A 25,293-nucleotide genomic window follows, 5' to 3' on the forward strand; every position below is an offset into this window, starting at 1 on the left:
CCACTAAGTCTAGTAATGAGGCATTTTTATACAGATATGTAACAAGTTAAGAAAACTCAAAATAAGGTGATTAACATTACATAATAAAATAAAATAAAATAAAATAAAAGAATCAAGTTTCAATTTAAAGAATTCCATGTTAAGAATTGTCTATTCTAAACAAAATATTAGGGCTACAACTCATTTAATTTCAACTTAAATACAAGTTTCCCAAGTATAGCAAATTATATATGGAAAAAATAATCTGCCTTGACCCTAGTGGGAAAAAAAAATCATATTTAGAGATTTGACATTAAAATGAACATATAAAAGCTCATCTAAATAACTGTGTACATGGACAAACAGACCCCCCCACAATTAATCTGTAAATTAGTTTCTGCTGCTCAAAACAGCACAAAGTGGGGGGAAGGGTATGACAAACTTACCAAGTGAAGTTCGTCCCAAGAAGTTTCTCTATTAGGTTTCACAAGTCAATCTGCAAAAGAAAAACCAGTAGTTTTACAAATATCCTAAGAATAAAGTTAAACCACTTAGATCTCCCCACAAGACTTTTCTCTGTAAGTTAGAATGCTGTGACAATATATTATTTTTAAATTGTTATAATGTTGACTAGTCAACAGATTTTAGAATGTTTAATTGCCCAAAATGAGCCCAATCAGGCGTCATCATGCTTTTAGAAACTACAGAACTATATAGACAGAACTTTCCAAGAACCTACACATACTCTATTTCAGGGTTTTTCCTCAATCATCATTTCTGATGGTTTCTCAGCTAAACCTTTGCCACTACATGCACCAGTACTTTAAAAAATGAAGATCAGAGATCTAGACTTACTCTTGGGGCTTTTTTTAAAGATTTATTTGTCAGAGAGGCACAGAAAGGAGAGAGAGCACAAGCAGGGGGAGCAGCAGGCACAGGGAGAAGCAGGCTCCCCGCTGAGCAAGGAGCCTGATCGATGCAGGACTCGATTCCAGGACCCTGGGATCAGGACCTGAGCCGAAGGCAGACGCTTAACCAACTGAGCCAAGGGATCTTTCATGTGTAAGAAAAAAATCAGGGTGGAAGGAGTATGATCTAAACACAAATAATTCTTGTCACAACTCGGTAACAATCTGACCTTTACAGAGATAAAATACATTATCGACTTTTTTTTTTAAAGATTTGAGAGAGCATGCACACACACATGTGTGAGCAAGTGGGGGGGGCAGAGGGAGAGAGAAAGGGAGAATCTCAAGCAGACTCCCCACTGAGCACCAACTAAGCCACCCAGGCGCCCCATGACCTGATTCCTTTGTAATGATTTCTCTCAGTAGTTGCAGACAACTCATTCTTTTGGGCTGTTACATGACATGAAATCACATAAATAAACAAAACTGTATAAAACACTAAAATCCTAAAATTAAGGAATCAGTCGACATAGCACATTACATCCATAACTTCCAGAAAAAAAATCTTAACTGAGTAAGAACCATAAAAAGGAGGCTAAATATGCAACGATACAGTGTTTTTGTTTTGTTGTTTTGTTTTTTTTTTAATTTTATTTATTTGACAGAGAGAGAGACAGCGAGCGAGGGAACACAAGTATGGGGAGTGGGAGAGCGAGAAGCAGGCTTCCCGCTGAGCATGGAGACCGATGTGGGGCTTGATTCCAGGACCCTGGGATCATGATCTGAGCCGAAGGCAGATGCTTAACGACTGAGCCACCCACGCACTCCCGATAAAGTGTTTTAAACCATTTTACAAGTAGAATTTTTGTCTCCCGTAACTTTTAATTTAAATTTTGTAACTTAGAGGCCATATTAACCACATACTATATGGAAAACAAAGCTATTCATAATTTACAACTTGAAATACAAACCAAATTAAGTATCGAGTCTTATTGTTTTAAAAGGTACAACACAATACAGAAGAAAAGCTGGAGGTCTGTAAATCTGCAGGACCTTTTCTTGCTAGAGTGTAATTTTGGTTAAGCACCTGAATACTGAAATACACATTACAGTTTTTTCCTTTTTAGTTATGTCAGTAGGTACATTATACTATGATTTTTTTTAAAGATTTTATTTGAGAGAGAGCAAGCATGAGCAGAGGGAAGAGGCAGAGGGAGAGGGAGAAGCAGGTTCCCCACTGAGCAGGGAGCCCAATACAGACCTCGACCCCAGGACCCTGGGATCATGACCTGAGCCAAAGGCAGACGCTTAACCGACTGAGCCACCCAAGTACCCACTACCTATGATTTTTACTTTAGGATAATAAAGAATCATTTGTTAAAAAGAAGAGATGCTCGGTCTCTTTGTCTTTGACTTAAAAAAAAAAAAAAAAACCAGATGAAATAATGTATGTGAAGACACATTTCACTTAAAAAGTATTACAAACAAGAAATGATGAAACATAGCTCAAGTGTCAGAGTACTACAATGTCCAATGACATGCATGTGCTCAGAGTTCAGATGAGGGACAGTGCAGGGAAGCTTCACAACAGATGAAGAATTTCAACTGGGTTTTATAGAATGGGTGGGATCTAAATAAAGAAAAAAAAAGGACAGGGATAATTCAAGAGAGAATGGCTATTAATACCACAGAAGAAAACATGACATTTTTGAGAAGTAGAGGTCAGAATATCAAGAGAGAGTTCAAGAAGAGAAGACTAGAAAGGCAGGACACAACTGTGGGCCTTCAACGCCAGGCTAAGGAGTCAGATTTAATTCAATGGCATGAAATCAAGAGCTTTATACGCAGGAAAATAATAACACAAAAGTGGTGGTGTTAAACAGCAGCAAGCAGCAAGTAGAATGGTCTGGAGGGGAAAACTGACTTAGGATGTTCCTCGACTAGTAGTTCAGATATGAACTGCTAACAGCCTATCTCAACTGTAGTGAAAATGCAGAGGAAGACATCAAAGTGAATAAAAGCATTAATTTCCTGAGCTTAGTAACTGATTAGAAATGGGGGGGAAAAAGAGGCAGAGCAAGTTGTCAAAGATAACTCCAAAATGTTAAGGCCTGCGGTGAGTGGAAAAAGGACAGTATCATTAAGAAATGAAAGGTGGGATGCCTAGCTGGCTCAGTCAGAAAAGCATGCAACTCTTGATCTCGGGGTCATGAGTTTGAGCCCCACACTGGGTATAGAGATTACTTAAAAATAAATAAAAAGAAAAGCAAAAAAAATGAAAGGTAGTTCCAAGGAAGCAATGTTAAGTAGATGTATATCCAGCAGGTGGAGGATGGAAGGATTAAATTCAAGAGACAGTTCAAGTCTAGGGGTAAAAATGAATTGATTTAATTCAAGGTGCTAAATTTAATTCAAGGAAATCACTGTATCCACTATAAAAATCATTTGACATGTTTTAAATTACTTGATAACTTACTCTGTCAAACATATGAGAAGTCCGTCAATACAGAAATGTTTGTGTAAAGTTTCCACAGGGTGTAAAGTTCCAAGAGACAGACCAAACAACAGGCAGTTTCAACAAAAAGGTTCAGGCAGGTCTGCTTCAATGCTGGCAATGACTCTTCTTCCCAATAACCACAATTAAACAACTACTTGGTTGGAAACAAGTATGTCATTTTGTGAAACACTGCCAACAACAACAACAAAAAAAACTGCCCATGCCTCTTAGGACTATTTCCCAGATAAAGGCCACGCAGAGGTGAATCTGAAAGCAGCTCTCTGGTGCCATAAGCTACCTGCCAATGACAGCAGCAGATATTCCATGATACAGTCATGTATACACATATGTCAAAGAGTAACAGCAGTTAGGTTTGGGTGACTCTGAATATATACTGAATATATTTAAAGAAGTACCACATCAGGGCGCCTGGGTGGCTCAGTCAGTTAAGCATCTGCCTTTGGCTCAGGTCATGATCGCAGGGTCCAGGGATCGAGCCCCGCATTGGGCTCCCTGCTCAGGTGGGAGTCTGCTTATCCCTCCCTCTCTCTCTCTCTCCCTCTGTCCCTCTCCTGCTCCCTAATTTTTTTTTTTTAAAAAGGGGGGAAAGGAAGGAAGGAAGGACCAACCATATCAGCTTCAAAAGGGCAAAGAGGCATACCAATTTGGGTCATTTATATAATAAAAGAATTCAAACTACAAAAACTAATCAGATTGAATCAATTAATGAGGAAAACTACGAGACTCAGGCCAGGCATCTTAAAATATTGGGTCGGGGAGAGTAAGCACAGGGAGCTAAAGCAGCACTTTTTTGGCTAGTGTACATTTTAACTTTAAAAAAACAATGGACTGTTTTATATAGTCCTGTCTCACTTTCAAATGCAGGGTAATTAAGAATTGACAACTTTAAGGCGGCAACACTGAATAATTTTAAAGGAATCCTTTATTTTCACTGTATGTAAAAGAAATGCTTTTTCTTTTCTTTTTTTTTTTTTTTAAAGATTTTATTTATTTATTTGACAGAGAGACACAGCGAAAAAGGGAACACAAGCAAGAGGGGTGGGACAGGGGGAAGCAGGCTTCCGGCTGAGCAGGGAGCCCGATGCGGGGCTCAATCCCAGGACCCCGGGATAATGACCTGAGCCGAAGGCAGACGCTTAACCAACTGAGCCACCCAGGCGCCCCAAGAAATGCTTTTTCTTACACATGCACTGCATATTAAGAAACAGATACAGGGGTGCCTGGGTGGCTCAGTCAAGTGTCTGCCTTCAGCCTGGGTCATGGTCCCAGGGGTCGAGCCCCACATCGGGTTTCCCGCTCAGCGGGAGGCCTGCTTCTCCCTCTCCCACTCCCCCTGCTTGCGTTCCCTCTCTGTGTCTGTCTCTGTCAATTAAATAAATAAAATCTTTAAAAAGAAAAGAAAAGAAACAGATACAGAGGAAAATTTGAGTGTGGAAGCAATATAAAATAATTCAGAGATGTTAAATTTTAAGTGGCTTTCCAACTGCCACTACTTTAGGCAAGTTTTTACAGTTTCTTCATGTTTCCTTATTTATGCCTAGTAACTTTTCAGGTATCTGATGGATGATATGACCTTCCCAAACTAGGACTCTGGGGCATGCTGGGTGGGATTATTCCACGGTGGGAAGATGATTTAATCACCAGCACTTACCAGCTGAGTAAAACTACTATGGCTTGGTCTCATTCCTTGAATAGAAGCCCAAACCTCAGGTTTTCTAAAACCTTTGCTGCTGAAGTCAACTATAAATAAAAATAGAAACAAAGAGTTCAAAAAGCATGACTTCATTCACCTACCATGACAAGTTCATTTGTCACCTACCAAGACAAATATCTGGGAGTGGGACGGCAATTCTAGGCACTGGGGATGATGCAGCAATGAACAAAACAAAGTTCCTATCCTTAAGGGAGCTGTAATTCTTATGTCAACTGTAATATTCTCACATGGCTGAATGCCCTCAGTATGACTTTTCTCCCCTACCTATTAGGTCCATGCTTTGAAAAAGATAAAAGGAAAAGTAAATATAAAATTGAGTCAGTGACCTCGTTCAGTGAAATCTCTAAACAAGATGAGAGAGAAAGAGAGAGGGACTGACTCTACATGTCTTTTCTACTTCTTTTGGAAACATTAAGCAATGTCTGTGAGTTTTGAGGGATCCAGATGCAAATTCACGATCCGTGTACATTCCTCTGCCAGCTGCAGAGCACAGATAAGCAGCTAACATATTATAATTTCCTAACCAAGACCAACCATCTTCTCCTTGAAAAAACAAAAACCGAGCAAGTTGCCAGAAACTGCCACTTAAACTCCATGTTATAATCACATTTCTGTATCAAAGAGCCTTTAACTGGTAGTAAGTCTCATGAACCAGCAACACTTAATGTTCAAAATAACAAAAAAATCTCTGCCTCGATAGATAACCACCAAAAATCAATCCTATATCATCTGTGACCACACTAGTGCTACAGAGTGCGGTTCATTCTATATTCTACATACATATGTATGTGTATGTATGTATATACATGGGGGTGGGGTGGGTTAAATGTGGGGTAAGTTCTGAATATATTCCACAAAGGAGGCTCTGCGATACACAGAATTCCCAACAGTTGGGTTAGTGATCAATACTGAAAATCATTTGCTGTCATTTAAATGGCTGAAACACTGAAGCTGCTTTTCTAAAAGTGGACCCCAAATGTCAAAAATTAAAAGCAAAGTAATTATGCTCTAGCATTTTTAGACATCAAAATTCAGTTGCATTTCAGATGAATGTTATTGCTTTTCCCATCTCAAGTAGGTAAAAGGAAGCCCCAATCATGTTCTCAGAAAAGATTAACTGTGATCAAACCAATTTTAGCAAACTTGACTTGTACCTTTTCTTAAAAAACATTTTATTTATTTGGCGGGGGGAGAGCACGAGTGGGGGCAGGGGCAGAGAAGAACAGGGAGCGGGAGAAGCAGACTCCCCGCTGAGCAGGGAGCCCCATGCAGGGCTCAATCCCAAAACCCTGGGATCATGACCTGAGCCAAAGGCAGATGCCCAACCAACTGAGCCACCTGGGCGCCCCTGATTTATACCTTTGAAAATCATTTAATGTACAAGTATTTTCCTTTTAAACTTAATCCTTATACAACAGGGTAGGAAAGGAAGGGGGACCATAAACCCTACATGATGTCTTGGTGAAGATATTTTCTAATGGTGACCAGAAAAGATTAAAACCACAGATCACAGCAGCACGTGGGTGGCTCAGTCGGCTGAGTGACTGAATCTAGGTTTCAGCTCAGGTCATGATTTCATGGGTCGGAGATCAAGCCCCACTTTGGCTCACTGCTCAGTGGGAGTCGGCTTGAAGTTTGCTCTCTCTGCCCTGTCCCCAACTCTCGTGCATGGCGCTCTATCTCTAAAATAAATAATCTTGGGCGCCTGGGTGGCTCTGTCGTTAAGCGTCTGCCTTCAGCTCAGGTCATGATCCCAGGGTCCTGGGATCGAGTCCCACATCGGGCTCCCTGCTCAGCGGGAAGCCTGCTTCTCCCTCTCCCACTCCCCCGGCTTGTGTTCCTGCTCTCGCTGTCTCTGTCAAATAAATAAATAAAATCTTAAAAAAAAAAAAAATAAATAAATAATAAAATAAATAATCTTAAAAAAACACACACTGATCACATACAATCTTCTAAAAAGGGTAAAAATTAAATAATTTTAAGAATGCAAAGATTTTTTTAGTGTTCTGACTTGCTCTTTATAATCACTTCTATAACAACACATTCACTTCATACTACTCAGATACATTATTTATAGGACTGCAAAGAATTTCTATGTGTAATTTGTAATGTAATTTTCTGACTCCATGTCCTCCATGAGAAATCACATGGTAGGCATTATTTTATTACTGAAATTAAGAATTTAATTTTATAATTAGGCAGCATTTAAGTTCATCTTAAATGAAACATTCCCTATCTCCTAAGAAAGAAAAAACCCTTATAATTTAACAGAAAACAGAAGAAATACTTAAGTCTTGGATGTTAAGAGAATAGAAAATCCAGGTATTCAAATCACTAGAAATTAACTGTATTTTTAAAGCCAAGCGGATCATTTTATCTAAGTGCCAGAGGTAGTTCAATATTTATAATCACATGGAAAGATCTGAAAGACTAGCTGCCATTTCGGAAAAATGTTTCCTGATTTTTGTTTCTTTGACTAGTTCTGAGGTCTACCCTTGAGAATTTAACATAAGGCAAATTCCTGCACACTCATATTAATGTCCTGCTACTTGCTCCCAGTTAACCTCCGATAAAGAGGAAGGAAGTTAACTTTGTTTCCCCCTGCACCTCTCCTTTCTTCTCCCCTACCTTGCCCCAAATCAGAGCTCTCACTGGCATTGCATAGGTCAATGTTCTATTTAAAAGAAAGAAAAACATTCCTGATTTCTGATCTATAGTAACATGAGATTGCAGACTCTGTCCCTGCTTCCCACTGTCCGAAGAATAAAATTTTAACCACATTTTTTGGGACAAAACATCTAAATGACCAATCCCTATGAAGACAAGCAGTTTTACAATACGGTCTCAAAAAGTTTTAAAAGCTTAAATTATGAATTCCTATTTCTTATGTACTCAACAGAAAAAGAAAATTAATCAAATGAGATAGGTAGCAAAAACCAAAAATGCAATTAAAAAAAAGGGCAACTAAAAAACTAGGCAAAATTCAACACACCAATGTCATTTTGAAACCTGCAGATTTACACGGCTTATTCTAATATGCTTTCCTGCAGGACCCTGCCCTAAAGAAACAAAAATACAATCTCCAAACCCCACCCTTTTTATACCAAGCCTCCCCACTCACAGCTGCATAAGAGGTTTCTTTTCTAGAAAGACAAACAACTTAATTTGAAGGTCAGTTTACCATGGGAACTCAACAGTGTGCCCATGTATAAATGAGCATGATTTTCCTGTTTTGCCTAAGTACTTGAGATGTTTTAATGCCAATTCTAGGAAAATTGTAAGTAAACTACACTCTTCAAAAAAATACCTATCAGTATTTCAAACCCAGCTAATCCGCATATTGCTTACTAGTATATTAACATTATATTTAGAAATGTTAATATTCTTCTCCCAGTCTGTAAGTAGACTGTCCAAAGTTCTGGTTCCCTTCACTCAGTTTTATGCAGAGTAACGGGCATCAAAATGGACAAGGAGCAAGGGGCGCCTGGATAGCTCAGTTAAACAACTGCCTTGATCTCAGGGTCCTGGGACCAAGCCCCATGTCGGGCTCCCTGCTCAGTGGGGAGTCAGCTTCTCTCTCTCCTCCCCCCTGCTCATGCACTCACTCTCTTACATGCTTGCTCTCTAATAAAGAAAATCTTAAAAAAAAAAAAATGGACAAGGAACAGAAAGCTGAATGAAAATGCAAATCCATCTTTTAGGCATACAACTTAATGAAGGAACAGATTTAAATTTTAGCTGCTGTATTCACAATTAAAAACTGTCCAACTCCAGCTAGCCAACAGGTACACCCAAGAGAAGAGAGACAAAATTCAAGTTATAAAGGCTATATGCAATGAAAAGAATCCACTCTTCTACTGGCCTAGTTAAAATTAATATTCTGGCAATTAGGTAGGGGGCTACTCATATTTTTGAAAGCAAGCCAATAAAAACCCAAATAACCTCCAGTAACCACACACTACAACGCAGGCTCTGTTTTAAATGGCGAGCTCAAACACCTACTCTTTCAAAGTGGTTCTCAATTACTAAATAGCCAAAAGACCAGAAATTGTCTTGACCAGAACACCATCTTCTTAAGACCATCCTTTTTAAGACAATTAAACAGAACCCAAGAAAAAGACCCACCTTTTTAAACTAGTAACATTTATCTCATGTAAACAGAGAGCAACATGTGACTGCCATCCAAATATACAGAAAGAAAAAAAAACTTTCAGCTAAAGTCAAGAAGTAGAACTCATCAACATGCTTTAAAGAAAAGGAGGGCAAAAGTACTACGTTAAATCAGGGCTAATAAGAAATAAGCTCTGAAGCAAAAGGGATTTCTCCCTTTTTGTTTTTAAGTAACTACACTTAAAATAACCACTCCAAAAACTCAAGTCATGGGTTCATACTGAAGACAAAAAACAAATTTTGTATTTAAAAAAATTCTTAATCTATCATTTTGCTTAACCCATTAATGGGGAGCAGGGATAATAAAAAAGCATACTGGCTTAAATTACTTCTATTCAGACCAAACATAGTAAAATACTGGTAAAATATTCTCTAAAACAAGATGAAAAACTTCTCATACAACCTAATCTAAACCTATTCTGCACAAACTATGAAGTATTCCACAGTATATTGTTTATACATTACAAACTTAAGTACTATTCAACATGGAAAAAACGATCCACACAAATAATTCAAATTCTCAAGTTTCCAATAAGTATGTGGACACAACTATTAAGAATAACATCACACCTCCAAGGTCAATCAGCACCATCATAAGTTTCTTGCATTTTTTAACCTGAAAATAGTCACAGGAACTAATGTCTCAAAGAGGCAGAAAGAATAACGCGTTTATACAGCTATCCGGTAAACAACAGCAGGCCTATGACTGAACAACACACTGTGTACTACTGTTTTCAATCAGGACACTTTTTTTTTTTTTTTAGATTTGATTTATTTATTTGACAGAGATATACACAGCAAGAGAGGGAACACAAGCAGGGGGAGTGGGAGAGGGAGAAACAGGCTTCCCACCGAGCAGGGAGCCCGATGTGGGACTCGATCCCAGGACCCTGGGATCATGACCTGAGCCGAAGGCAGACGCTTAATGACTGAGCCACCCAGGCGCCCCTCAATGAGGACACTTATATATGCTAAAATGCAAAGAAACAGAAGACCTTAGAAAGGGCTTACCCTTTTTCTTTTCTATTGATTTACATCCTCAATATTGAACCCAAATCCTACATTCTACAGCATATAGTTAATTTTCAATTACCAGTGTTTCCATGGCACGGTATTACAGACCATTAGCGATATTTGAGATGACCTAAATGGAATACGCATACCTTAAAAAAAAAACTGTATTTATGCTAATGAGCACTGGAAAAAACATTCTGCATTTCATTGACTCAGATGCCATCAAATTCAAAGCACACTATTAAATTTACACACCACTAAGAAAGAAAAAAAACTCCAACTATAACATGCCACTGATTTTAAGATGCATTCCCATTTAGTATACAGATACTGAAGAAAAATCATGTAGGTAATATATTAATGAGAGGTCTAGGTGATACTGCACTATATGCTATTATAAATCCTTCATATATAGAAATTAACACGTAACTATCTTTCTTCAAGCTGCTTTATTCTCTCATTTTTCTTCATAAGACTTATCTTTTCAATCCATCAAAAATCTGAAACCGTTCATAAGCAGACCTGACCAGGGCCACATGCAACAGTATCTAGTCTTCCCCCCACACAAAAGATAAACCTCTCTTTAAGGTTTCTGCTACCACTGGAGTTCTGGCACCTTCTCCAACCCCAGCTGCTATTACTCGGACAATACCACAGGGTACAGGGCCTCCTGGACTGTCACTGTAGCACATGTCCTAACTCTACATATCCTTAACAAAGTCCACCATCAGCCTCCATCCCCTGCCCCCCGCCATTCCTCCTTTCTTAATACTCCACTAGAAATCTTTTCTTTTTCTTTAAATTTTTTAATTGTTATGTTAATCACCATACATTGCATCATTAGTTCTTGATGTAGTGTTCCATGATTCATTGTTTGCATATAACACCAGTGCTCCACGCAGAACGTGCCCTCTTTAATACCCATCACCGGGCTAACCCATCCCCCACCCCCCTCCCCTCTAGAACCCTCAGTTTGTTTTTCAGAGTCCATCGTCTCTCATCGTCTCCCCCACCGACTTACTCCCCTTCATTCTTCCCCTCCTGCTATCTTCTTCTTTTTCTTTTTTCTTAACATATGTTGCATTATTTGTTTCAGAAGTACAGATCTGTGATTCAACAGTCTTGCACAATTCACAGCGCTCACCATAGCACATACCCTACCCACTGTCTATCACCCAGCCACCCCATCCCTCCCACGCCCCACCACTCCAGCAACCCTCAGTTTGTTTCCTGAGATTAAGAATTCCTCGTATCAGTGAGGTCATATGATACATGTCTTTCTCTGATTGACTTATTTCACTCAGCCTAACATCCTCCAGTTCCATCCACATCATTGCAAATGGCAAGATCTCATTCCTTTTGATGGCTACATAATATTCTATTTCCACTGGAAATCTTGGTAGGCCTAGGACTTCAAGGCTGGCAACCATTTGACTACTTCCAATAACAAAATCTGATGCCAGCTCCTACTGCTTTTCCTGAAACGCTCAATTTCCATCTTTCCAGTCCATGACACCAGTTATCACCACCATTTGGTCTAGCTAACTGATTCTCAAACATTTCTTGAATTAAACTTATGTAGACCTTAGTTACCTAAGAAACAAAATAACCAGTTACAACAGAAGTTACAAAAGAACTGGTTCTGGTCAGTTCCTCTTTTAACATCACCTGATACATTCAATCCGATCAACAGAAGTTTCACTAAAACATCCCTGCTCAAAAAAAATATGCCCTATGACATTTATACCCACAATGAACAACTTGAAGCTGCTTTTAAATTTTCCATGCATGAGCTTTTGCCATTGCTGTTACCTCTGCCTGATTTACTCACACTGCTTTATCTATTTGGTTAAATACTATGTATCCTTCAATTCTTTCTTGAAAACAAAGCTTTCACTGTGAAAGCTTCCCTGCAGAGTTCATGTGCACTTTCAATGTAGCTCTATTTTATAATACTAAATGTCATTATGATTATTTACACTTCTATCTGTTCTACTAGACAGATTATGATTTCTTATGTAAGGTCATTTTCCTACTCAACAATGGAAGCCAAGGGCGTTACACTATGCATTAATGAGAGGCACTACAATATAGCTTATTAGGTAAGATCACAGGTTCTGGAATCAGACTGTTTTGGATATGAATTTTGACTCTAAACTTACTTGTATCAGTTTGGGTAGTTCCCGAAGTTTCCTCATCTGTAAAATGGAGATAACATTAGGAGAGTTACTGCACTAGTAGTAACTTAAAATCAAATGAACACTAATCTGACAAGGACAAGAAACATGCCCAATAACGAATTTTTGAATTAAAAAAAATTTAGGTAAATACAAGAAATTAACCATGCCTTCTATTTACCACCCATTAAATAAATGTTTGAAGCACACCCACGTCCATTTAAAACCTCTACATTCTAGTTCTTACCATAAATGCAACAGTTCTACCTGCCTGTCTTCATAAAGAATAAGCCCTTATAACAGATATATGTTTCCAATTATAAATTGGCATTATAAACCTTCAAAGTCCAAAATAAAAAAGTAGTATATGATTCTGCTGAAGCAAAGATCTGAGTAGCCACTTAAGACTTAAGAAGAAATCACTTAACTGAGTGAGCCAAGCAACATTAACCACTATTCTCTACACATTATCAATGAACTCTCAGGGTACTATCATTGTATTGTAAAGATCTATTGCATCCATCTCAACAATAACGTCTCCCCAAAATGAGGCCCTTCCCTCTCATACAACCAGGTCTGCCTCAAATGAGGATCTTACTCTTCCCCTCTAGGACATTCTATGTTCATTCCAAATTCCTTGCCATTGTTTATGTTGTTTCCTATACACAGACTGGCTTTTTTTTCTACCAACAAGATCATCAGAGCTCTTCTAGTATTTTAGGCCACTAAACTTTTACCACATTTTTGCAGACAGACATGACTTAGCATTTATTCTCTTTTATCAAATTCCACTTCTCCCCCTCCTCCAAATCCCTCTCCCTCCCTCTCTCCTTCTCTCTCTCTCCAAAACACACATAGTCTGCAAGTTCCCACAAGAGCTACTCAAAATGTTTTGATTAGTCAATGAAATATTTCTTTCCCCTTAAGGGTTTTGGGATAAATCATAAAAAATTTTCTCATAAGCAATTAAAAATAGCTATAGGTGATAATTCTCATAACAATTTTGGGAAAACTGAAGTGCTTTCTCCTTTCATGTTCCAACATTAAGCTAAAAATAGGTAATACGTGATCATAATTAATGGTATAATGTCGTTTGACTAACACATAAAGACTTCTTGAAGTGACTAGGAACTTGATAATGGCTGCAGTATCAGTCCTGAACTGGTATTAATAAAAATGCCAATTTAAAAAAAAAATGCTTTTGTATAAAATGGTGGTTTTTGTAAAGATAAAAAAAAACACTGCTTCAAGATAAGGATATGGAATATAAAAGTGACAGCAAGAGGGAAGTGGTTTTTTTTTTTTAAAGAGTGATTTTATTTTATTTTTTTTTTAAGATTTTATTTATTTGACAGAGAGAGAGAGACAGCGAGAGAGGGAACACAAGCAGAGTGAGTGAGAGAGGGAGAAGCAGACTCCCCACTGAGCAGGAAGCCCGACGCTGGGCTCAACCCCAGGACCCTGGGATCATGACCTGAGCCAAAGGCAGATGCTTAACGACTGAGCCACCCAGGTGCCCCAAGAGGGAAGTGGTTTTAATCCTCTTTGACTTCTTTGAGGAAATCATATAAAAGCAGTTCTTATGGGGCGCCTGGGTGGCTCAGTTGGTTAAGCGACTGCCTTCGGCTCAGGTCATGATCCTGGAGTCCCGGGATCGAGTCCCACATCGGGCTCCCTGCTCGGCGGGGAGTCTGCTTCTCCCTCTGACCCTCTTCCCTCTTGTGCTCTCTATCTCTCATTCTCTCTCTCTAATAAATAAATAAAATCTTTAAAAAAAAAAATAAAAAAAAACAGTTCTTATGATCAAGCCATTCCTAGAAAATCCTTTTTACATTCCATTCTTTGTGTAATAATTTTGTTTCTCCCCTGAAAACTGGATTGCTTCTCCGTCCTTTTCTCAACTTTTCCTGAATTAACAAAGGAAGAGCAGACAGGTTCACAAATTGGTGAGACTACATAGTTTCTTCCAACTTGAAGCCAAGATAATTTTTCAGTTGTATATATTTAACAATTTCTGATAACTGCAAAGAACCTGAATGGTACTGCATTCACATGAATAGCTAACTCTATAGCACCAGAAAGCAATGGTAATAATATCAGGCATGGTACTTATTAGAAAATACACGGCCAATTTTTTTTTAATAATGTTGGGTTTTGTTTTTGTTTTTTTACAGTGACAGTAAGAACAGGGAGAGAAAACACTATCAATACAAGTATAACCTCATATTAATGGGCCAACTGAGACCAATTGTTAAGGATGTTTTAAGCAGGGGCACCTGGGTGGCTCAGCCGGTTAAGCATCTGCCTTTGGCTCAGGTCATGATCTCTGGGTTCTGGAATCAAGCCCCACAACAGGATTCCTGCTCAGCAGGGAGTCTGCCCCCCCCTCAAATAAATAAAATCTTTAAAAAAAAAAAAAAGGATGTTTTAAGCAGCTAATTTTATTGAGCACTTCTCTATATGCCAGGCACTGGTTTAAAAGTATTATATGTAAAAAAAAAATAAATAAAATAAAAGTATTATATGTATTAACTCAATTAACCCCCCAATAATTCTGTAAGGTAGTGACCATTATAGTTTGAAAAACAGTTGAGGGGTGCCTGGGTAGCTCAGTCAGTTAAGCATCCGACTCTTGATTTTGGCTCAGGTCATGATCTCAGGGTCATGAGATCAAGCCCCACTTAGGGATCATGCTAGGCACGGAGCCTTAAGATTCTCTCTCTCGGGCACCCGGGTGGCTCAGATGGTTAAGCGTCTGCCTTCGGCTCAGGTCATGATCCCGGAGTCCTGGGATCGAGTCCCACATCGGGCTCCCTGCTCCTTGGGAGCCTGCTTCTCCCTCTGCCTCTCTCTCTCTCTCTCTCTCATGAATAAATAAATAAAATCTTTAAAAAAAAAAAAAGATTTTCCCTCTCCCAGTCCCTCTGCTCCTCCCCTCCCTCCCTCTCTTACACACACACACACACACACACACGAAAAAACAGACATACAGAGAAGTAATTTTCCCAAGATTATACAGTTAAGAAGCCAGAATTCAAACCCAAGCATTCTGGCTCCACAGTTTACATTATAAACATCCATGCCATACTGCCTTCTCCATTCAATAAAATAAGTTTGTTAATATAGTAAAATTTGATGTTAACTATACTTCTCATAAAGCAAATCCAAGGAAAGCCCTTATATATTGAGAATATGTTTCTTATATATGACATGTGCTACTATATTTTTCAAAGAACAGCATTGGCTTTATTAAGTTTCATTCTCCCACAAAAAACTAAAGATATTCATCAGTGTTTTATGATCCACCATCTCGAGAATGCTACTTGACACTTGTTCCTAAATATCTTTATTCTTACAACCTCTTCTCCCTTGTCACGATAGTTCTGAACTCTTAATTCCATCCTCCAAGGTACTGACAAGTCATCTCATTTCATCATCTGTATCACTCTTCAGAACATTATATAGAGAGCACAATCCTAGCCTCTTTATAAAACCATCTGTTGTCTCTTATCTGATAGCAACCCTCCAGTAACAATGAATATATTCACTTTGCACCACTTAGCAGTAAGACATTTTCATCCCCTATAGATGAAGATGCCAACCAGAGATAATTAGAAGCTTTTGTAAAGTTAAAATATATCCACTGCTTGTGGATGTTCCATAGTCCCCATCATAAGATACTACTCTGTAGGGCTTTCAAAGCTATGCAGTTTGTTATTTCATCATCTTTAAATAAAATCACAGATTATTTTTTGGGTCAAATACCCCAAGATTTTTAACTTCATTAAGGTATAACTGAAGTAAAACAAACTGCACATTTAAAGTTTTTCTTTTTTCTGTGGTAAAATATACATATCTACAATTTTAACCATCTTAAGTGTACAACTGAATAACCTTAAGTACATTCACATTGTTGTGCAATCACCACCACTATCCATATCTAGGACTTTTTCATTATCCCAAACTTCCTTTTTAATGCTGAATAATACTCCATTGTATGTATATACCACATTTTGTTTATACATTCACATTGTTGTGCAATCACCACCACTATCCATTTCTAGGACTTTTTCTTTATCCCAAACTTCCTTTTTAATGCTGAATAATACTCCATTGTATGTATATACATTTTGTTTATACATTCATCCACTGATGGACATTTAAATTGTTTCTACCTTTTAGCTACTGTGAATAGTGCTTCTGTGAACATTGCTGTATAAATATCTGTTAGTCCCTGATTTCACTTCTTTTGGATAGATATTTAAGAGCGTTATTGCTGGATCATATGGTAATTCCATGTTTAATTTTCTGAGGAACCACCACACCATTTTCCCTCAGCAGCTGCACCATTTTACATTCCCACCAACAATGCACAAGGGTTCTAATTTCTCCATATCCTCACCAGCTCACTTCCACCCTTTTGATACGAGCCATCCTATGGGTGTGAAGTAGTATCTCATGGTTTTGATTTGCATTTCCCTAATGACTAGTAAGTGATGGTGAGCATTTTTTCATGTGCTCACCAGCTATTTCTATAACCTCTTTGAAGAAATGTCTATTCAAGTCTTTGCCCATTTTTTAGTTGGGTTGTTTTTTTAGTGATGAGCGGTGTTTATATATTCTGGATAGTAATCCTTTATCAGATATATGGTTTGCAAACACTTTCTCCCATTCTCTGGGTGCCTTTTCATTCTTGATAGTATACTCCAATGCATATTAAGTTTTTAATAAAGTTCAATTTATCTATTTTTTTCCTTTGCTGCCTGGCCTTTTGATGTTAGATCCAAGAAATCATTGTCAAATGCAATGCCATGAAACTTTTCCCGTTTTCTTCCAAGAGTTTTATAGTTTTAGCTCTTAAGTTTAGGTCTTTGATTCTCGATTACCCAGATAATTATGAAATCACAAAGATCATGCTTTCAAATCCATCAATTTTTTTTATAGTTTAAGTATTAGGTGAGACTTAATAAATCTGTGCTATGGAAATAGTCAGAGATACACAAGATGTTAATTTATGCCCTGTATGTAATTTTAAAACATTTATAAATAGGTAAATTGATATAGCTATACAATAGAATAGTATGCCCTTCTAAGCACAGGAGTGGATGAAAATCCCAGGTTGACCAAATTATAGACTATTCCCCTCAACCACATGATCCAAGGAGAAAAACAAACGGAATCCTTCTCCTTTTGTGCTTGGCTGGCTCAGTCGGTAGACATGCAACTCTTAATCTCAGGGTCCTGAGTCCAATCCCCACATGAGGCATAGAGATTACTTTAAAAAACAAAAAACAAAAAACCCTCTCTTCTAGAATCATGGTTTCCAAGCTGTGTGCTGAGGTACCTTGAGGGTACCACAGTAAAATCACAGGGGCACTCTAGGGACTCTCAAGTTTTTTGAGGGAAACAGCAATACTTGACGTATGTGGACCACACAAACAACTATCTAAGGTCATTCATAATTTCAAAACTAGCTCAAAAAACATTCCTTTCAATATTTAAGGAACAGCGGGAAGCCTGTTCTCCCTCTCCCCCTGCTTGTGTTCCCTCTCTTGCTGTGTCTGTCAAATAAATAAATAAAATCTTTAAAAAAAAATATTTAAAGAACAAGGGTTTTAAGCAAATTGCTATGATAAAAAGTATCATATAAAAATCAGTGTCAAACAGGAAAAAAGGCTGGAATATCTGATTCCAAGGTCTGAGAATTTGTACGGTACCCAAGTCACACCTATTAAAATTAAAATGTTTTCTTTCAAATTATATGTATCAACTTTTCAAGTAGCTAAATTGTTAGGAAATAAACACTTAACCTTAATAAATGGAAATATTACTATTTCTTTTGGTAAAGGGGCACAGTGGAAAATATTACTGAGCCACCAAGAGGAAGAAGAGACTCTGGACTGTACAGCCATGAGCCAGGAGAAGCCTGAAAGAAATCACACCAAAGCCCAAAGAGATGCAAAACTAGAATAATTAAAACACTATCCCCAATTCCAAGTCCTCTATCTGGCTGTCACAGGTTTTCAATTATATGAACTGCTCCAGTATCCTGCCAGTAAAGCCACACCTTCTTTTACTTAAGCTCTAATTCAGTTTGTCACCAGCAACCAAGAGTCCTGAATAACAAAATCAGATGATTCACACATTCAGCCTGATTTCCTTAATAAAAACCATAATTAAATAATGTATACCAGGTTTTTTTTTTTAAACAAAGAGGCAGAATTAGGGCTACTGTAACTCAAATACAAATCATCCCATTTACCATGTCCTGTATTAACTGAATACAAGGTAACTCCTATTAGATATTGCAAACTTAGACAAAATTCAGTTTTTAAAGTTTTATAGATTCATTTTACTTTATTTATTTGAGAGAGAGAGAGCACGAGTGGAGGGGAGGGGCAGAGGGAGAAGCAGATTCCCCACTGAGCAGGGAGCCCAAGTGGGGCTCAATCAGTCCCAGGATCCTGGGATCATGAGCCAAAGGCAGCTGCTTAACTGACTGAGATTACCTAGGCACCCCTATAGATTTCTTCTTGACCAAAATACCCATTAAACTTTCATGGCACAGGGGACCCCAGGTGGCTCAGTCATTAAGCGTCTGCCTTCAGCTCAGGTCATGAACCCAGGGTCCTGGGATCAAGTCCCACATTGGGCTCCTTGCTCAGCAGGGAGCCTGCTTCTCCCTCTGCCTGCCGTTCCCCCTGCTTGTACTCTCGCTCACTCTCTCGCACACGCTCTCTCTCTCTAGCAAATAAAAAGAAATAAAATCTTAAGAAAAAAACAACAAAAAAAAAGAAATAGGATTTGGAGGTGCCTGGCTGGCTCAGTCGGTAGAGCATGCAACTCCTGATCTCAGGGACATGAGTTCAAAGCCCACGTTGAGTATGGAAATTACTTAAAAAAAAAAGTTGTTTTTTTTTTTAAAGATTTTATTTCTTTATTTGCCAGAGAGAGAGAGAGTACGAGCACACACAAGAAGGGGGAGTGGCAGGCAGAGGGAGAAGCAGGTGGAGCAAGGAGCCTGATGCAAGACTTGATCCCAGGACCCTGGGATCATGACTTGAGCCGAAGGCAGATGCTTAACCGACTAAGGCACCCAGGGGTCCCTGGATTTTTTTTTTTTTTAATATTTAAGTAATCTCTACGCCCAATGTGGGGCTCAAACTCCCACTAAATGAGCCAGCCAGGTGCCCCTGGATTTATTAATCTTATATAATATATACGTATGTGCATACACACATATTTAGCCCCAGTCTGTAAAAGAAAATGCAAATTTTTCCCAAACTACTTCCCTTTTGACTCAGTATATTTTCCCCAAATGTCTATTTTTTCATGTAGCACTGTTTATTAATAATTATTCAGTATTATTTAAATGTTTAATATTTAAAGTGCCTCTTACCCCAATGCAACTCTGATTTGATAGAGACTGCCTAAAATTTCTAGGGTAAAACATAAGAGTCTAAAGTTTTTTAAAAGCTTAAATGTAAATCTGTGAAGACTGTAATTCACATGTTCAATTAAACCTCCCCAAAAGAGAATCTGGACTATGCAGTCTACTGAGTTGTATAAATTCCTGGAGGCCTAAAGATGAAGAGGAAAGAAATACAGAGATTAAATGTTTACTTAAAAAAAAAGGAGAGGAGCACCTGGCTGGCTCAGTCAAGAAGAGCATGCGACTCTTGATCTCAGGGCTGAGAGGTCAAGCCCCACAGTGGGTGTAGAGATTACTAAAAACATAAACAAAAATAGAAAGGTAGAGATAGAACTCAATAATCTGGATATATATTAATGTAAAGCAATTGAGGTTTTCAACAGTTCGTTGGTATCTGTATCAGTCAAATAAGAAAACAGAGAAATGAAAGCAGGAGATGAAGAGGAGAAAAGAGAGGTCCCAGAGATAATGTGTATTAAATGAAGAATGAAGTGATCTTTATATCACGGTGCATATGCACAAATTTGGGTTAATCATGTCTCCCTCCCAATGCAAAATATGTTAGCTCCTAGCTTATCTAGTATATCTCTGGTTTTAATCTTTCCCATGCCCTTTTTTTTTTTAAGATTTTATTTATTTATTTGACAGAGAGAGCACAAGTAGGCAGAGAAGCAGGCAGAGGGAGAGGGAGAAGCAGGCTCCCTGCGACGCGGGGCTCAATCCCAGGCCCCTGGGATCATGACCTGAGCCGAACGCAGCAGCTTAACTGACTGAGGCACCCAGGCGCCCCTTTCCCATGCATTCAAAACAGTTACTACAGAACTACTTTCTAGATTTTTTACCCTCATGTTCTGACAACCTTTTTTAATTTTTTATTGTTATGTTAATCACCATACATTACATCATTAGTTTTTGATGTAGTGTTCCATGATTCATTGTTTGTGCATAACACCCAGTGCTCCACGCAGAATGTGCCCTCTTTAATACCCATCCCCAGGCTAACCCATCCCCCCACCCCCCTCCCCTCTAGAACCCTCAGTTTGTTTTTCAGAGTCCATCCTCTCTCATGGTTTGTCTCCCCCTCTGACTTACTCCCTTTATTCTTCCCCTCCTGCTATCTTCTTCTTTTTCTTTTTTCTTAACATATGTTGCATTATTTGTTTCAGAAGTACAGATCTATGATTCAACAGTCTTGCACAATTCACAGCGCTCACCATAGCACATACCCTACCCACTGTCTATCACCCAGCCACCCCATCCCTCCCACCCCCCCACCACTCCAGCAACCCTCAGTTTGTTTCCTGAGATTAAGAATTCCTCATATCAGTGAGGTCATATGATACATATCTTTCTCTGATTGACTTATTTCACTCAGCATAACACCCTCCAGTTCCATCCTCTGACAACCTATTTTTGAAATAATTCCTTTCACCACCCAATGGGCAGATCCATGAGCCACTCCAGGTTTCTTTAGAATTCTAATTCCATCTTGCACTTACATCCAACTCTGAAAAGAGCTAAGATTTCTAAAATATATTAGACACTATTTCAGATTATCACTGGGGTGAAATGGCAGTTTCAAGTGGATTCAAAGTTTGTCCAGGATCCTTCATTCCCTGTTTCCAATCCAGCACTGCTGCATGTTTCCCCTGCTTCTTTATCCAATGCTTCTCAACCTAGCAACAGAAGGATCCAGCCTCCCGTCAGTCCACTACAAAACTAATGGGGGTAATATCAGATAAGTTAAAGCAACTTTCATCCCAGGATGAAGTCAGGTCACAAAAAAGCACTTAACTAACAAATTTCAAAGTATATCTTAAGGTCATACCTTAACCTTTACCACATCAATTCACGTTGCAACCCTGACCCCAGTCTATTGTATAACCCAAGTAATTCCCTCCAAGTCTATTTATGCAAAGTCCAAATTTTAAGAAGGAATCCAAACACACAAAATCTTAGTACAGAATCCTAAACAGAAACCCAAATAAAGATTAAAACACTTCCAGCAACAATGAGTAATTCAAATTACCAACGGGCTAAAGAAACTCAAAAAGCTTGATAAAATATTTAAAATTATCTTAAACGTGGTTCATTCCTGGGTTTTGGCACCACAAACTAATAAAATAATTTTTAAAAATAAAATAAAGGCAGGACGCCTGGGTGGCTCAGTCGTTAAGCATCTGCTTCAGCTCAGGTGATGATCCCAGGGTCCTGGGATTGAGCCCCTCATCGGGCTCCTGCTCAGAGGGAAGTCTGCTTCTCCTCTCCCACTCCCCCTGCTTGCGTTCCCTCTCTCACTGTCTCTCTGTCCAATAAATAAAATCTTTAAAAAAAATAAAAAATATAATAAAATAAAGGGGCACCTTTATTTTAGGGGGGCTTAGTCGCTTAAGTGCCTGCCTTCGGCTCAGGTCATGATCCCAGGTTCTTAGGATCAAGCCCCTCATCAGCCTCCCTGCTAAACAGGGAGCTTCTCCCTCTTCCTCCTGCTCCCCCGGCTTGTGCTCCCTCTCTCTGTCAATGAAATAAACTTAAAAAAAAAAAAATACTCTTAAAAGCAAAGACCTAAAAATACAGTAAGCTATTATCAAAATTAAATTCCCTGAGATATGAAAGAAGACTGAAATTCAGAAGAGATGAGTCCAATACTTGGGTCGGCTTCTGCCCTTGGGTTATTTGCTAAAATTAAAGAGAGAGAGACAGAGCTGTACATCCTATAACCTCTAAATCTGGGGGGGGGGGGGCAGAGCCACACCTAGCATGAAGCCCGACATGGGGCTCCATCTCACAACCCTGAGATCATGACCTGAGTCAAAATCAAGAGTAGGATGTTTAACTGACTGAGCCACCCAGGAACCCAGCCTCCAAATTTTTAAACAGTCCAACCACACACTGTTAGAAACATACAACTGAAATTTAAGGAAACAGAAAATCTGAAAAACAGACAATGAAGAAATATGCAAATACTAACAAACAGAAAAATGGTTTGGGTATACTAACACAAGATAAACTAGACTTTAAAGCATTATTAGAAATAAAGAGGAGAGGAAAAAAATGAAATTGGCCCCTATTTCATACAACATCAAGTGGGCTACTGACATAACCATGAAAGGCAAAGATAAATCTTTTTTTAAAAGATTTTTTAAGGGCGCCTGGGTGGCTCAGTTGGTTAAGCAACTGCCTTCGGCTCAGGTCATGATCCTGGAGTCCCGGGATCGAGTCCCACATCGGGCTCCCTGCTCAGCGGGGAGTCTGCTTCTCCCTCTGACCCTCTTCCCTCTCGTGCTCTCTATCTCTCATTCTCTCTCTCTCAAATAAATAAATAAATAAAATCTTAAAAAAAAAAAAAGATTTTTTAAAATAATCCCTACACCCAATGTGGGGCTCGAATCCACAACCCCAAGATCAAGAGTCACATGCTCTTCCAACTAAGCCAGCCAGGCACCCCCCCAAAAATAGAAATCTTTAAAAAATGTTTGAGAAGAAAATATTTTCATGACCTCTGAGTAAAGATTTCTCAAGTTAAGACAAAAAAGTAACCATAAAGGAAAAAAAAACAAGTCTGACTACATTAAAGTTAAGAATTTCTACTAATTAAAAGAGCACAAAGACAGTGAAAACAAAGCCAAATAGAATGGACAAAAATATTTGCCCAAACTTAATTGACAAAGAGTCCAGAATATATAAAGAACCATAAATTAGTATTTTTTTAAAAAGATAATTCAATAGAAAAATAGAGAAAAGAATAGGCAACTGCAGAAGAAATCCAAATGGCCCATAAAATAGGCAAAGATGCTCAAACCCAATAATCAGGGAAATCCAAATTAGAACCACAAGATACTACTACTTACCTCCTCAAATTCGTCAAAAATTGAAAACACTGACAATATTAAGTGTTGATCAGGATGCAGAGCAACGGAAACTCTTGTTCACCTCTGTATTTCTAATAATGCTCTAATAATGGGAATGTGAACTGATAAATCACTTTGGAAAACAACATGGCACTTAAGTTGAAGATATATGCTGTGTCCTGGCACCTGTGCTCCTGGGTATACACCCTAGAATGTGACACCGCACCTGAAGAAATGTGTAAGAATATTCATAGCAGCATTGTTCATAGTAGCCCAAACCTGGAAACATCCCAGATGTCCAGCAACAGTGGGATAATTTGTAGTATATTTTCCCCTATCATGATCAAAAATGTACCATATTACAGCAGTAAAAATGCATTAGATCAACACAACACACAGGAATGTGCAAAAGATAGAAAACACACACAGTATAGTTCCATTCAAAAACAGACACAACTAGGGGCGCCTGGGTGGCTCAGTCGGTTAAGCAGCTGCCTTCAGCTCATGTCATGATCCCAGGCTCCTGGGATCAAGCCCCGCATCGGGCTCCCTGCTCAGCGGGGAGCCTGCTTCTCCCTCTCCCTCTGCCTGCCGCTCTGCCTACTTGTGCTCTGTTAAATAAAAATAAAAATCTAATAAAAAAAAAAAACAACCATGGGGCGCCTGGGTGGCTCAGTCGTTAAGCATCTGCCTTCGGCTCAAGTCATGATCCCAGGGTCCTGGGATCCAGCCCCACATCTGGCTCCTGGCTCCTTGCTCCGCGGGAAGCCTGCTTCTCCTTCTCCCTCTCCCACTCCACCTCCTTGTGTTCCCTCTCTGTGTCTCGCTCTGTCAAATAAATAAATAAAGTCTTTAAAAAAATAAAAACAAAAACAAAAAAATAAAATAGACAAAACTAAACTATTGTTTATGGATACACAGGTAGGTAATAATATCAGTGAAAGTGAGATAGATGATAACCATCAAGACTAGAACAGTGGTTAGTTATTTCTAAGAGGAAGGGAGAGGGAGCTGTGTAGGAAGGAACAGAGACCAGGGCAGCATTCTGAGGTGCTGGGGATGTTCTATTTATTGATTGGGTGGTAGTGACATGAGCGTTCACTTTATATAACCATTCATTACACTGTACATTTGCGTCTCATGCAGTTTAACTGTGTGTCACGTTTCACTACAAGTACTCAAAAAAAGACAATTTGGGAGAAAGAAATGCATGAGAATAACAAACTTGTGATGGTGTGATTTCTGGAACAAGGGAAGGATATTCAAGGGTCTTCAATTCTAGAAAAAAGAGGTCTTTTTGGTTGGGAGTGGGGAAATAAACAAATCAACACTGAAGACAACAGAGCAGAGTAGCTTGCAAAACTTTTTTAAGACCATCACAGAAAAGAAGATTGGTGCCTACTTTCCAAAAGTCATGTTGCCTCTGTATGCCAGAAGCTACAGATGTCCTGAGGATAACAGAATCTGTTTGGAAGACCACTAACACCATTCTCATCTAACTCAGCTCCATATTTCCTTATCCACTTCCTG

At 38.8% G+C, this 25,293-nt stretch overlaps 1 protein-coding gene across 8 annotated transcripts in view; it reads right to left on the reverse strand.

Moving 5' to 3' along the window:
- MTMR3 (myotubularin related protein 3) overlaps positions 1-25,293 on the reverse strand; it is a 136,151-nt gene that overhangs the window by 54,958 nt on the left and 55,900 nt on the right. For 6 of the 8 annotated variants that reach the window (XM_028124567.2, XM_028124568.2, XM_028124562.2 and 3 more), the window contains exon 2: positions 426-475. The gene's annotated coding sequence lies outside the window, so the exon portion shown is untranslated. Of the gene's footprint in view, positions 1-425; positions 476-12,465; positions 12,502-25,293 lie in introns of all 8 variants that reach the window. The other 2 variants (XM_028124563.2, XM_088019570.1) reach the window with 1 other exon arrangement.

The sequence above is a fragment of the Eumetopias jubatus genome, unplaced genomic scaffold (assembly GCF_037043125.1).
Source record: "Eumetopias jubatus isolate StellerSeaLion01/CBP00866 unplaced genomic scaffold, mEumJub1_p1.0 scaffold_16, whole genome shotgun sequence".
Taxonomy (NCBI): domain Eukaryota; kingdom Metazoa; phylum Chordata; class Mammalia; order Carnivora; family Otariidae; genus Eumetopias; species Eumetopias jubatus.